The sequence below is a fragment of the Schistocerca gregaria genome, chromosome 3 (assembly GCF_023897955.1).
Source record: "Schistocerca gregaria isolate iqSchGreg1 chromosome 3, iqSchGreg1.2, whole genome shotgun sequence".
Classification (NCBI taxonomy): domain Eukaryota; kingdom Metazoa; phylum Arthropoda; class Insecta; order Orthoptera; family Acrididae; genus Schistocerca; species Schistocerca gregaria.
Window position 1 is genome coordinate 474,785,388 of NC_064922.1, and position 16,325 is coordinate 474,801,712.

Below are 16,325 nucleotides of genomic sequence, written 5' to 3' on the forward strand. Positions count from 1 at the left end.
GTATTAGTTCAACGTGGCCTTCCCAGGTTTTGGTGGCAATTAAAAGATCATCAACGTAGAGAGTGACTTCATCAATAAGATCTGGACCAAGAACATGATCTAAGGCAGAGATGAATACTCCAGAACTAACATTCAATCCAAAAGGCATGACCTGAAATTGATAGGATCTGCCGGTGAAGATAAATGCCGTATACTTTCGTGAGTTAGGATTTAGTCTCACTTGCCAAAATGACATTTTCAAATCTATGATACTCAAATATTTAATTCCATAAAATCTCTGAAGGTGTTCTTCGATCGCTTCAGGTCTCGTTCGTACTGGCACAACAATTTTATTTATGTTTCGTGCGTCAAGTACGAGTCGTACAGTGTTATCCTGTTTCAAAATCATCAACAAGGGGCTACTATATGGTGAATTAGAATACTCTATGACTTTCCAGTTCAGCATTTTCTTAATTCCATTACGAACTGCTTCCCTTCTTGCATACGGTATGGGATATGTCGTGCGACAGAAAGTTTGGTGCGGCACCACTTCCATAGTATATTCATAGTCTTTTATAATACCGGGTCGTTCTGAAAACACGTTGATATAGTGTGACAACAAACTGAATAATTCCTGTCGCTGAGGTTCGGATAACTCTGTTGATTCTGTAGTCTTATTGGTTATTTCCTGCTGAGAGGGTAAGTCACGGACTGTTATTGTATCATTAAATGTATCACAGTTACCACAAAACAAATTGAAATGATTACGACAAGGAGGTTTTCTGCCTATCCTTTGTAATCTAATGCTATTACAAGTGCCAAAGTTTTTTACTCTTTCTTTCACTAACTCCAGTGCAACTTCTGTTTGCTGTACTAACAGTGTGCAAATGCCTATATAAAGATCTATTCGGGCTCTATATCGTCGTAGAAAATCCATTCCCAAGAGACATGGCACTGCCAAATTCTTGACAACGAGGAAAATACATTTTATGGGTATTGATTGAAACTCCAGTGGTACCCAAGCTTGTGTACTGACCTTTTGTGTCTGGGAGCCGATGGCTCCAGTTATTGAACATCCTTGGACGGGTAATGTTGGAATTTTGATTAATGTACTAATTTGCTTATAGAAACATGAGGATATAGCATTAATATTTGCACCTGTATCGAGGATTACAGTCGTCAAAATTCCGGCTATAGGAAGCTTTGTCGTAGCTTGCACTTGGTCATCTATCGGTTCATCACCGTCAGTCGTCTCTTCCTCTTGTAATAATTCTTGTCTCATGTCAATCCCGTCATTGTATCTCAGTACAAGTACGTTATGGTTAGTCTCTCCGTCGAAGTGATCGCCCCCATTCTGTCTCACAGCATCACTTAGGGAGCTTTCAGATGCTGAACTTAGTTTTCCTGCTTGTGTGGTTTTGATTGGCCTTCATCATTAGAAAGTTCGACCAATCTGACATTGTGAGAACACTGAGGAAGAAAATTACTGTTATGCACAAACATTGTGTCAAAATGTTGCTGCGTTTGTTCTGGTGTCCAACACATGTTACTGTCTTCCGAGTTTGCGGAAAATACAGGGGGATTGTAATGCCTTCGCGGGGTCTGATGATTTTTTATTACTATTATTATTTCCGGAATTGTTACTGTGAAATCCACCTTCACACTGTGGTTTGCCGTTAAACTGTGTGTTTCTGTACATTCCCTGCGCTTGATTTTTACTAGGCGCGGAGTTGTATTGGTGTGAGTGGGCGTTATCAGCTGTTTGTTGCTGCCCGTAATTCGAGTGTTGGCTGCGCGAGTACGGTGCATTCCATTGCGATCCGCTCTGCTTTTGCCAACCTTTTTGACTGAAACCATTTCCAAACTTCTCCTTGTACGGTTGATTGCCGTACTGGTTACCAGTCGTGTTATACACCGGATTAAATCGGTTGTGTTGATTATGTCTATTCCTTTTGTGCTGATACCCACCTATATATCCGGTAACAAATTGCATACGCTGTCTATCAGTCCACGACTTTGGAAAAATGCCAGAGAATCCACGAAGAAAAACAATTGGGTGGATATTTCGTGTTTCCGGGTTAAAGGTTTGAAAAACTCGAAGCTTTATCATGCTTTCTTCCTTCATCATTTTTACTACTGAATCAGATTCTTGGTTTCGGTGACTAACTGGAATATGTGATGGTGAAGTGTGTTCATTAGATACAACAGGTACTCGGAATTGCCGAAATAATTCATCTTCTTCCTCTGAGGCTAACGAGTTATGATAATTCGGTCTCTGTATTCGGGAAGTACTACTCACTTGTGCCTTCAGGTTATTTACCTGTTCCGTTACCTCTTGCTTCCAATTTGGTAATTCTTGCTGAAGGGTACGCCTAATGCTACCGAGTTCAGACATTACGGTATCTCCGGAGCTTCCAGGAGCTGACAAGATACCAAGAGTGGTTGCTTTCACAGTGTCTACTAGGTCTTTGTTAATTTTATCTTCGACAAATTTGTCCTTTCCAGCAATCCAGTTCTCATACTTTTCTCTAAATTCTCTCTCATGACTATTTAGCCTCTCCGTTACTTTCGTTTCAGTTTCCAGAGTCAAGTTTGACATTCCCTCGGTTAGTTTTTCTACCTGCGTAGTTACTCTGTCTAATCTGTGGTTAACCGTGGTTACGGTGGAGTAAAGATTCTTGGTTGCGTTTCGGATGTCAGCTGTCTCGCTTTGCATGGTAGCTAAAGTGTCATTCAGTTCGAAAATTATTCCACTTCGCATATGAGAAACACCATCCTTAACTTGCTTTGCTACTTCTTTGGCTACGTTTTCTCTAACAGTTTTTATTTCTTCGCTTACTGTAGAAAGTTTATCTTCAAGCGAGGCTAACATTTGTCTATTTTCCTCTTTCATTTGGCGATTTCCGTCCTGCATCATTTGACTTATTTGACTCAGTAGCTGTTTGAATACTTCGTCTGTCACTACCCCTGAATTGCTTTCACCTGCCTCCCTTGTAACCGGAATATGGCTACGGGTACTTGTGGCAGAAACTATTCTGGCATTGTCTAGTTCAGTACAGGTAACATTATGGTGTGAGGCACCAAAGTCCATAAGATTTCCCACTTCACTTTCTACAATTGTTTCGATTGGTGTCTCAGCCCTACTAATTATCCTACGGGACCGTAAGCGACGCGACACTTCACTCGTTTCGTTCTGTTCATTTGAATCTAGTGATGACATTTCATCGTCTGCCATAGCTCACTTATTTACAAACAGTAAGTCAATGAAGTTCGTTTGAGCTACGGCCGTCAACTGTCGACCGAGATGTAATTTATAGGTTGTGAGTCGGTTGTCACTGCTACGTCACAAGATCGGAATGTCGGGAGTTGCACGTCACGAGAACAAGAGACTATTCTGGACCGAAAAGAAAGTATGGCTGCACACTGGTCAAAATAAATGAAAACTAAGGCTGGTCAGCTGCGTGAACAGGCAGCGGACATTTAAAAGCAAGTGATATGCAATACACAACAATGGAATTTAAACAATACTTTAAGAAATTACCAATCTACTAAATACAATCTACTGAATTCAAGGCAAATTTTTACTGCAACTACTAAAGATCGTCACAAATTGATTAATGTCGGATGAAATTAGGGAAGCTTGGCTACGGCTAACGAAATTTTAACTTAACGTTACTGATGACTGCCTTGGGCGTTGCAACTAGATTTTCGCACAAATTCGGTTCCAAAAAAAAGTCTCTCATCCATAATTTACTCTGAATATCTCTTTTCTTCCGCTGAATGGAAATTTTATTGGATGGTGTTTGATGCCATGTAACAAATAAAAAGCACAATATTAGCTACAATTCTTTATGAATATTCCCACAATGCGTATCTTATATAAATTTTTATTCCTTTGAGTTTTTTATTCGGGTCCCTGTTCGGGCGCCAATTATAACGATATGTTTACGCAATGTGTATACATAAACCAACATTATAAACGTCCCCGTTCGTAGTCGCTAATTATAACAATATGTTTCTTTTGTGCTGCAACATATAGCTATAATCGGCGGTGGAAATATATTTGCGAACGCCGACCGTGTGCGGCTGCCTCTTGTTGGATCTTCTGATCAGTCGGAAGTTGCATTGCAGAGGAGAGTAAATGCCTATTCAAAATATAATTACTTTTGGATAGCTCAACATGAATTTCTTAAGGGACCGAAGTTTATCATGCATTTACTAGTAGAATGAGACGCGGAGAAAATATTTCGCCGCATACAACTTCCGTCCGATTTCGACAAGAGAATTCGTGACTGTGAACTCTCTATTTGGCAGAAACATGAAGAAAATTAAATAACTTCATGAAGGAGTGAGACATAGATTCTACACTAAATAAATAGTCCATACACCAATTCCATTTAAATCTGAATTTATGGCAATTAATAGAAGAACTTACACTACAATGAAGAATTTTAACATGGATGCCGTTTGACTGGCACTTCTCTTCTCGTAATGACAATAATTCCTTTGACGTTTTCACATACACGTCGCACAATAAATTTACTGCTATGCAGTATTGCACTTTTACTTTACACTAAAATAATATTATGTTTAAGGATAATAATAATACGGCGCCAAGACATGCGCGTCCGACACAAGTTACAAGAGACAAGAGAAGAATGAATAACTGTTCATCGAGAATATCTCGTAAATAAAAAAAAAGTGTAAAAGTGTTCCTCTTCTTTTCGTTTTTCGCGCCGCGGTTTTCAAAGTCAATAACTCACTGCATCTCTGACGGCGCTTCGACAATAAACAAGTTACGTCACAGGTCGTTCACCTTTTACACTCTCGCAACATTGTTTGCTAACTGTAGCTGTTGCCGACCGACTGTTCGATTAGTGAATGATTTAAAATGATAAGGCAATCACATAATGTTACTACATGTATCACCTTTTCGACATTAGTTATTTCACAGATATTCCACCACTTCCGTAATGCGCTACAGGAAACAGTTGACAATATCAGAACTCACTCGCGGTTTCTATGGTACTCCTAAGAGCCATCACAACATCAAGCCCTAAGACAAAAGTTACGAAGAACAACATCATCTGCCACTCCCTGCTCATGTAATCTGTCCAATGATTGGTCTGTAGCTTCAGCGTTGTCGTATTCTTGTTGTACCCCGTCACATTCCCTGTACATTGTCTACAGGAATTCGTTTTTGTGGCAGAGCGATGGACTCCATCTCACACACTGAAATATCCATAAATGTTCCCGAAGATTAGACGGAAATACGTGTTTATATTGGCTTTGTCTTCGCCATGTAACTATTGATGAATTTCTGAATGTCTAAAAAAGTATTCATTGTTTCGTGTGTAACGAAATGAAAGCAGATGCAAACATTCTTAATTAAGATGGGGTGTTTCACATCAAAAAGATTGCAGATCGAATGATGTATTTCTTTTTCATTCAAAATATCCATATAATAAGGATTTTTTTAGAGACAGAGAAAGTATAGGAGGACATTGAAAGGATAATGCAGGACGTAAAGGGAGATGAAAATCTAATAGTCATGGGGGACTAGAATGTAGTTGTAAGGAAAGGAGTGGGAAAAAAGGTTACAGGAGAATCTGGAACTGGGACGAGGAATGAGAGAGGAGAAAGACCGATTGAGTTCTGTAATAAATTTCAGCTAGTAATAGCGAATACTCTGTTCAAGAATCACAAGAGGAGGAGGTATACTTTGAAAAGACCAGGTGATTCGAGAAGATTTCAGTTAGATTACATCAGATCAAACAGAGATTCCGAAATCAGATACTGTATTGTAAGGCGTACCCAGGAGCACATACTGACTCAGATTACAAAGTAGTAGTGATGAAGAGTGGGCTGAAGTTTAAGGCATTAGTCAGGAAGAATCAATATGCAAAGACGTGGGATAGAGAAGTACTAAGGGATGGCGAGACACGCTTGAAGTTCGCTAATGCCATAGTAGAGTGATAAGGAATAGCTCGGTAGGCAGTACATTTGAAGAGGAATGGACGTCTCTAAAAAGAGCAATCACATAAATTGGAAAGAAAAACATAGGTACAAAGAAGGTAACTGCGAAGAAACCATGGGTAACCGAAGAAATATGTTTGCTGATCAATAAGAGAAGGAAGTACAAAAATTTTCAGGGAAATTCAGTACTACAGAAATATAAGTCGCTGAGCAATGAAATAAACAGGAAGTGTATAGAAGCTAAGACGAAGTGGCTGCATGAAAAATGTGAAAAAATCGAAATAGAAATGATTGTCGGAAGGACTGACTCAGCATATAGTAGAGTCAAAACAACCTTCGGTGACATTAAAAGCAAGAGAGGTAACATTAAAGACTGCAACGGGAGTCCACTGTTAAATGCAGAGGAGAGAGCGGATAGGTGGAAAGAGCACATTGAAGAAGGAACAAAACGATTATTCACGTTGTTGTGTAGAATGTATGAGTTTCGTGACATACTATCTGACTTTCAGAAAACATATCATCCACACAAATTGAATGCTGCAAGAGCTGACAAGTCCGAGAATTATAGCGGGAATTAACAAGCTCTTGCATCCAAGCTGCTGTCAATAATAATATACAGGATAATGGAAAAGAATATTGAGGATGTGCTAGATGACGATTAGTTTGAATTTAGAAAAGGTAAGGGCACTAGAGACGGAATTCTGACGTTGTGGTTGATAATGGAAGAACGACTAAAGAAAAATGAAGACACGTCCATAGGACTTGTCGACCTGGAAAAAGCATTCGGAAATGTGAAATGGTGCAAGATGTTTGAAATTCTGAGAACAATAGGGATACGCTATAGGGAGAGTCAAGATGTAATAATAGGAGTGGACAACCAAGAGGAGGAGGAGATCACTGTTTAACGTCCCGTCGACATCGTGGTTATTACATACGGAGCACAAGCTCGAATTAGAGAAGGAACCATCCCAGTATTTGCCTGAAGGGATTTACGGAAATCACAGAAAACCTAAATCTGGATGGTCGGAAGCCGGTTTGAACCATCGTCCTGCCTAGTGCGAGTCCAGTGTGCTAACCACTGCCCCACCTCGCTCTGTGACAACCAAGACCTAGGTGTTCGCATTAAAAAGTGTGTAAGACACCAACAGTGTTCAACCTGTACATCGAAGAAGCAATGATGGAAATAAAAGAAAGTTTCAGTATTGGAATTAAAACTCAAGGGGAAAGATATCAGTGATACAGTTCGTTGATGACACAGGTATTCTGAACGAAAGTGAAGAAGAATCACTTGATATGCTGAATGGAATGAACAATCTAATGAGTACAGAATATGAACTGAGAGCAAATCGAAGAAAGACAAAAGTAATGAGAAGTAGTAGAAATGAGAACAGAAAGAAACTTAACATTAGGATTAATGGCCACAAAGTTGATGAAGTTAAGGAATTCTACTACCTATGCAGCAAAGTAACCCATGACGGACGGAGCAAGACGGGCATAAAAAACAGACTAGCACTGGCAAAAAGTGCATTCCTGGCCAAGAGAAGTCTACTAGTATCAAACATAGGTCTTAATTTGAGGAAGAAATTTCTGAGAATGTACGTTTGGAGCAGAGCAATGTATGGTAGTGAAACATGGACTGTGGGAAAATCGGAACATAAGAGAATCGAAGCATTTGAGATGTGGTGCTACTGGCGAATGTTGAAAATTAGGTTCAAAATGTTTCAAATGGCTCTGGGCACTATGGGACTTAACATCTGAAGTCATCAGTCCCCTAGAACTTAGAACTACTTAAACCTAACTAACCTAAGGACATCACACACATCCATGCCCGAGGCAGGATTCGAACCTGCGACCGTATCGGTCGCGAAGTTCCAGACTGTAGCGCCTAGAACTGCTCGGCCACTTGGGCCGGCGAAAATTAGGTGGACTGATAAGGTGAGGTATGAGGAAGTTCTGCGCAGAATCGCACAGGATAGGAATATGGGGGAAACACTGACAAGGAGAAGGGGCAAGATGATAAGATCATCTGTTAAGACATCAGGGAATAACTTCCATGGGACTAGCTGTAGGGAGCTGAAACTGTGGAAGAAAACAGGGACTGGTATATGTCCAGCAAATAATTGAGGACGTATGTTGCAAGTGCTACTCTGAGATAAAGAGGTTGGCACAGGAGAGGAATTCGTGGGAGGTCGCATCAAACAACTCAGAAAAGAAAGTGCTGCGTGGCCGCCCAGAGCCCGGTCATCCTGCGACCATACGTTCCCGTGAGTACCGCTGCTGGCAATCATGTACAGTGGCTAAGTCTTTCTGCAGTATCGCAGAAGGAACATCCAGATTCTCGCACCTTATTATACGACTTCGTTCAAACCCACTGAGGTGCAGTCAATGGCGTCTTTATCTGAGAAGAAAGGAATATGTGGAAGACACTGAGAAGGAGAAGGGGCTGTACGCAACTGTAGAAGACAAAAACTGTAGTTTTCTTCAATTGCTTAGATGTTCCAAATCGGTACCAGTAATAATATACGCCAGAACTGCTAAAAGCAACATTCTCGGAAAGATCTGGATCGCTGTGTCTTAATAGGTATTATAAGGAGTATACACGTGGAATATGCTACCGATTGTTGTAATATTATAACCAGTGCGGCGAGGCAACAATATCACTACGGGTTTCCTCGGAAACAACAGCTCAACAGAGCCGCGGTGGCTATATAAGGAGGCTCCCTGTGCATGAAATTCAGTCCAGTTCAGCTTCAGGTGAGGGCAACACGGGGTGACGGCAGTTGCGAGTTTTCACCTGAGTGTAGCCAAGTCTGTGACTCGACAGGTTGTTCGGCGATTACGCGTCTACTGGTCTTGGCGTCTGCGACTCTTCACATCTGCGAGTTACACGCCTGAACGATACCACCTCTGTGGTTCACCATATCTGTGCGGGACTACTCTTCCGTGACACCTACATGTCTGTGAAAGTACGTCTGGGACTCTTCACCATTTGTGCTTACAGGACTGTGATTCGGACGAATTTGGGACTCCACATCCAGGACTGCTGCGTTTTTGTACGCTGCTCGTCTGTGAACGAAGTCGTCGACGACTCCACGCTGCGCGTCTGAGAATCTTTCCAGCAGCACACGGTCTGCGAGTCTGTGCTGTGCCTCCACAAATCTACGCATCTGTTACTCTTTAAGTAGTAACGCGCCTGTGAATACGCTATGCATCTACACTAAACGTCGACGAGCCTACATTGTGTGTCCTCGAGCTTACGCGATGCTTTGGTCAGGAGAAGAACACTGCAAGGGCAATGGCAAACGCCTTATAGCCGCGATGCCAGTCCTGTTGCTACCGCGTGTGATACCCAGAAGACCTTGCGCTGGACCTTGTAGGCCATGCGTTGCCTTGCTGGACCGTTCTTCGGTCTTTCGCAGGAGGGTCTTTACGGTTAGTGCTTCAGACTGTCGGGGCTGACCGTTGGCGAGTGAGCACAAAGTGTAGTCTCGTGTACGTGTAGCGTAGGTTGCTTAGCGTAGATTCTTGGCCGTGCAATGTAGAGTCGCTGACGCTTAGACTCTTGGACGCCTAGTATAGACTCGCAGAACGGAGACTCATTGCGAAGATGCTCAGATCCGCAGCTTAGCGTCCCCGACAACTCGATTCGGAGATGTAACAGACACGTATGAGGGTCAGGTATGTATTCCTAAATACTACGTGAGTCACAACCCTGGGTGCAAAAATTGTGTGTCCCAGATGTACTGCCCCATACATGTAGGAATCACAGAAGAGTTGGTCGCAGAGGCATATTCGTCGGCAGGTCTGTAGTGTCACGAACTTATCTGCACTCACGTCAAAAATTCTTGCTGTGTAAAGCTGTCGTCGCTCCGTGCTGCCCTATCCTGCTGGAACGAACCGGACTGTTTTCTATGGACAGTGCGACACTACACTGCGGGCCGGTGATGGTCTGCTACGTGTCGGCCATCCTACGCAGAGAGGGACTCCACCGACTCTTCGCGCCTGTGTCACGCATGACGCCTCTACGCATGACGCCTCTACGCATGACGCCTCTACATGAAAGATGCTTAGCTTCGCCGCCCCATCCAGTGCGTCCAGCTGACAACGACCCCCTCAGTTCCGACCAGGGTTTTCGGGAGGTTTTCCTTGGTTTGAAAGGCAAATGCCGGAACTGCTTACCCCCTCCCATCTATACAGAGAAAAATCATGTACAGAAGAAATTGCAAAATAAATACTATAACTTTTTACTTTGCCTTTTTGTTTTTTTTACTGAATTTTGACATGACAGTCAAATTACTGCGCCTGTGATTACGGTGAATGGCTATCCGACAGCATTGCATGAAGCTGTGGTACACGAAGAGAGATCCGTCGACGCCATAATAGGGGAGCAAACAGCTTTCGAAAAATAAACACACACACACACACACACACACACACATACAAATCGCACGAGAGCGAGCGAGCGAGAGAGAGAGAGAGAGAGAGAGAGAGAGAGAAATATGCAGCAAAACTACTAAGTCTTAGATTTCTTTTATGTAATCATAAAATTGATTGCCACTTACTGTCTTCTTCGCCAACGTAACGTCAGCGTAGCATTGAGAGACATACGACTCTGCTTTCTTAACGATCAGTGATAACAGTTTCGTAATACTCCACTGTTCAGAGCGTATAGAAGCTTCAAGTGTAACCTATCGATATCAATCTCTGACAGTCCGGTTTTTACTGGTGACGACATGCCGCATGTACAGACGACAGCAAGCGTTTTCTGTATCAGAACGTGTTATGCTGATGGTACGTGCAGATTCCCACTGGAGCTAAGGAAACGTGTCTCTATTGTGAACATAGTAAACTATGTTCCCGGTGGAGCCGGTAAGCCTTATTCAGTCTTTGTAAGCTAATTAATTTGGATGCTTCGAAAAAAAAAATTGCTCTGACCACTATGGGACTTAACATCTATGGTCATCGGTCCCCTAGAACTTAGAAGTACCAAAACCTAACTAACTTAAGGACATCACACAACACCCAGGCATCACGAGGCAGAGAAAATCCTTGACCCCGCCGGGAATCGAACCCGGGCGTGGGAAGCGAGAACGCTACCGCACTACCACGAGCTGCGGACATGCTGCGAAAAATCGCAATCTGTCCATTTAGCTTAGTGTTCACCGTAACAGAGATCGCTAACGCATGCTTCTGTGATGGCGCTCGACTCGGGCCAAGCTGTTACGTTAGAATCCTGTTAGAATATTTTCACAGCTAATACACTCCTGGAAATTGAAATAAGAACACCGTGAATTCATCGTCCCAGGAAGGGGAAACTTTATTGACACATTCCTGGGGTCAGATACATCCCATGATCACACTGACAGAACCACAGGCACATAGACACAGGCAACAGAGCATGCACAATGTCGGCACTAGTACAGTGTATATCCACCTTTCTCAGCAATGCAGGCTGCTATTCTCCCATGGAGACGATCGTAGAGATGCTGGATGTAGTCCTGTGGAACGGCTTGCCATGCCATTTCCAACTGGCGCCTCAGTTGGACCAGCGTTCGTGCTGGACGTGCAGACCGCGTGAGACGACGCTTCATCCAGTCCCAAACATGCTCAATGGGGGACAGATCCGGAGATCTTGCTGGCCAGGGTAGTTGACTTACACCTTCTAGAGCACGTTGGGTGGCACGGGATACATGCGGACGTGCATTGTCCTGTTGGAACAGCAAGTTTCCTTGCCGGTCTAGGAATGGTAGAACGATGGGTTCGATGACGGTTTGGATGTACCGTGCACTATTCAGTGTCCCCTCGACGATCACCAGAGGTGTACGGCCACTGTAGGAGATCGCTCGCCACACCATGATGCCGGGTGTTGGCCCTGTGTGCCTCGGTCGTATGCAGTCCTGATTGTGGCGCTCACCTGCACGGCGCCAAACACGCATACGACCATCATTGGCACCAAGACAGAAGCGACTCTCATCGCTGAAGACGACACGTCTCCATTCGTCCCTCCATTCACGCCTGTCGCGACATCACTGGAGGCGGGCTGCACGATGTTGGGGCGTGAGCGGAAGACGGCCTAACGGTGTGCGGAACCGTAGCCCAGCTTCATGGAGACGGTTGCGAATGGTCCTCGCCGATACCCCAGGAGCAACAGTGTCCCTAATTTGCTGGGAAGTGGCGGTGCGGCCCCTACGGCACTGCGTAGGATCCTACGGTCTTGGCGTGCATCCGTGCGTCGCTGCGGTCCGGTCCCAGGTCGACGGGCACGTGCACCTTCCGCCGACCACTGGCGACAACATCGATGTACTGTGGAGACCTCACGCCCCACGTGTTGAGCAATTCGGCGGTACGTCCACCCGGCCTCCCGCATGCCCACTATACGCCCTCGCTCAAAGTCCGTCAACTGCACATACGGTTCACGTCCTCGCTGTCGCGGCATGCTACCAGTGTTAAAGACTGCGATGGAGCTCCGTATGCCACGGCAAACTGGCTGACACTGACGGCGGTGGTGCACAAATGCTGCGCAGCTAGCGCCATTCGACGGCCAACACCGCGGTTCCTGGTATGTCCGCTGTGCCGTGCGTGTGATCATTGCTTGTACAGCCCTCTCGCAGTGTCCGGAGCAAGTATGGTGGGTCTGTCATACCGGTGTCCATGTGTTCTTTTTTGTATTTCCAGGAGTGTATTTGGCCGGCGGAGAGGAGCTCGACTACAATATGTTGTTTGTTCAAACCTGCAGATTCCTCAACATCTCCACATATTGCGCCTGAATGGGTTCGAATCCTGGCCCGGCACTGAAGTTTTCATTATGTATTATCAAGCTCTGGCATGAGAACACCCATCTGCTGGTGGATAATAATTTTGATTTTTAGTGTATTTTCATTCGTTGTTTACACTAACGATATCTGATGTTTTTGATGCCCAGTGAGACACAGATCACTGTAAGTTCAAGGATGCTATTCCGTGCTGCTGGTGAAGAAAAATTCGGTAGCTGACGTCTCTTTGTGTGTAGTCAACAACGATATGTGTGGGGTTCGATTACCAGTCAGCACTGAACTCTTCGTCATATTATTTCTAGTTCAAACATGTTCACATATTGTTGCTTGTGTAACAAAACCATATTTAGTTCGTTTTCTCCAGATTATGACAGCGAAAGGTGCCGAGTTGGAGTCCTGGGAAGGAAAAAAATAATGTTTCGTCTCGTCATTTCAGTTAAAACATCTTGCTATTGCCGAGAAAATCCTATATGTCACAGTTCATTGTGCTTCGATAACAATCCGATTATGTTCTGGGTTCGAATCCCTGTCCAACACAAAGCTTTACCTCACGGCATTTAATGTAAATTACTTGTGAAGAAGCAATATTTAACTTCTCTCGTAGTTTGTTAACAGGGACAACTGATGCTGGGTAAAAATTCGCGTCCGTTAAAAATGTTTACGTTGCGTAATTTAAAGTTGATATTTCCTAACTTATACTGTATAAAATCGAGGTATATCATTCTCTGTATGCCTAGTCAGGAATGACTGTTAGTTTCCGTCAGTCAAGAAATCTTTGCTTAGTCTGCTTGACCTCTGTTTGAGTCCATATGCAGAACGAGACGGTTCGTCGTGTCATTTGAAGTTCATACATATTCGCAACTAGCAGCTCGTGAAAAACTTAAATTTTTGATGTCATTTTGTGTTAAATAATAAGTACGGTATGTTACTTTGAAGAGGAAATCATGAATATGACGAACTTATTACCTGCGTTACCTATCTGATATCTTAACTGTGATAAGGTGTTCCATAATATTTGTAGTATCGTGTTACTACTTTACATCTTGAGTTATTGCGATATAGAGCAGCGTTTTCTAGTTGTTATTTGTTGGAACCATTTTCAATAGTCAAACGACTGTACCGAGGAGTGATTAGAGAACCTGATAGACAGCTGCGTTATGAGGGCTGTATGCGAATCAGGCGAAATGCAAATCAGGTCGTTCGGATACTTTTGAGCACGACTTTACATTTGTAACGTGCTCAACAAAGTTGCGTATGTGGTACCGAGGGTGTTGCCGAGCTGGGAGAGGGGGGATCTTAGAAGGAGCCTTCGCTGTTTTATTCATGCACATGTCAATGCTGCATTGTAGAGTGATGAAGCTACAGGAGGTATCTAAAAACATAAGTAGCCGTTGCTGCGTTGGTTGATGTTTAAATGTCGTCGAATGGATTTGAACAGTCCCTAACGCTTCCAAACTGTACATGAGAACAGAAACTGCCGACACGCTGCTCTCCGATAGCGTGCGATCACGTTCAGTGGGGATGCATGCCAACGATGTCCTTAGAGAAGTACTGGAACGTCCGACGGTGTCAGCAGAGTCAGTTGTCAAGAACATATTCCTGTTGCTCATCGCACAGCGAACTGACGTTTGCGACCGCGAAATGTGTGAGAATCAACGTCCCAGGAAAGGGGGTGGTTTCATTGATGCCCTTCATGCCACCTCATGAGGCCTTCTCGTGTCGGTTCTGGGTGGCGGTGTGTCTGAAATGTTTTCCTGGGCCATCCATAAGGAAACCGCTTGGGTATAGCGTTTCTGACATCTATCTCGAAAGAAGGGGTGAAATGTGGATAAGAGAGACCACGACGACCTTCTCATCGTGTTACACACATGTGGTGGCATTGGGCAGCATTGTGGTGAAATTTGGTGCCAATATGACATTAGTAACCTACCTTACAGCTTACATGAACTTCCGAGCGGTGGCCTTTCTTCGCACGTATCGACACCTTGCCGTTTGAAGCTCCGCCAAGCCCGAGGATGAGTCGCAGGCTGCCACGCTTTCGCGTCATTACAGGGGAAGAAGTTAGGCGTGTATGGGTCTAATTTCAAACTTAAATGTCCCAATGAAAAGCAATTACTGGGTTTCGGAAAAAGTGAACTTTAATTTTGTTGCCGGTCAGTTTGGCCGAGCGGTTCTACGCGCTACAGTCTGGCATGGATGTGTGTGGTGTCCTCAGGTTAGTTTGGTTTAAGTAGTTCTAGGGGACTGATGACCTCAGAAGTTAAGTCCCATAGTGCTCAGAGCCACTTGAACCATTTTTTAATTTTGTTATGCATTGTAGATTTCTGTTTACAAGTGTTAAAGCCTGCGTCATCTCTGGTGAAGTATTTCCTGATATTTTAATTATGTCTAAATGAGGTCATGACGTCCTTTAGTGGCAGTGGCTCATTAACCATCTAGTGCAGTGGTTCTCAAGCTGAGGTAATTATTATCCTTGAGTGGTAAAACGAAATTTTCTAACGAGTGAAAGCAAAAGGCTTCATTTGTTTTCCAGTCGTGAAACTAAATTATTTTCAAAAGATCATGACTATTTTAGGTATTTCGTAAAAATGTAACCAGTAATAGCTACAGTTTTCAAGTACTAGGAATGATACATGACAAGACGTGGTGGAGGTTACTGTTGTATCAGCAGAAGAGGTGGCAATAAAATCAGACATCTACAAAATGGTGACACATTAACAAGGTTATCTACATTAGACACACTTAATAATTGAGTTATGTGTAACTTAGACTGCTGTAGGTTCTTCTGTGGTGCTGAGTTGTATACAAAAGATAGTAATGTTCTTGGTTATAACAAATGGTCTTGAATGAAGATACAGATATATAAGTCTCTGAATAACAGTTACACTTATTATCTTTTGATGCTTCGATGTAATGATCCTCACTGGAGCCTTCCGCACTAATACGAATATTCGTAAGTCTACAGATGCACTCTATTTGGGGTCGAGCTCTGAACTGCCGCTGCTTAAAAGGATGCTCCGGACAGTCAGAGTCTCGAGCAGTGAACTCGTGTTGATTCGCATTCTCTGGTGGCCTGTATGCGTGGCGCCACCCCTCGGAGAACGGGAAACGAAGAACAGCGATCTGGGACGGCGTCGCGCTGGAGGGAGGCTCAAAACTGCCGCGAGCGGCGAGCCGGTTGCGGTCGACCGAGACGCTGTCGACACCAAAGTTACAGCTCGTGAAACGGCGTGAACGTATTCCTCTCACAGTTTACCTATTACCCCTATACCGTGTACTTTGTCCAATGCATCTGTTGTTGTTGTTGTTGTTGTTGTGGTCTTCAGTCCTGAGACTGGTTTGATGCAGCTCTCCATGCTACTCTATCCTGTGCTAGTTTCTTCATCTCCCGGTACCTACTTCGGCCTACATCCTTCGGTATCTGTTTAGTGTATTAATCTCTTGGTCTCACTCTACGATTTTTACCCTCCACGCTGCCCTCCAATACTAAATTGGTGATCCCTTGATGCCTCAGAACATGTCCTACCAACCGATCCCTTCTTCTAGTCAAGTTGTGCCACAAACTCCTCTTCTCCCCAATCTTATTCAGTACCTCCT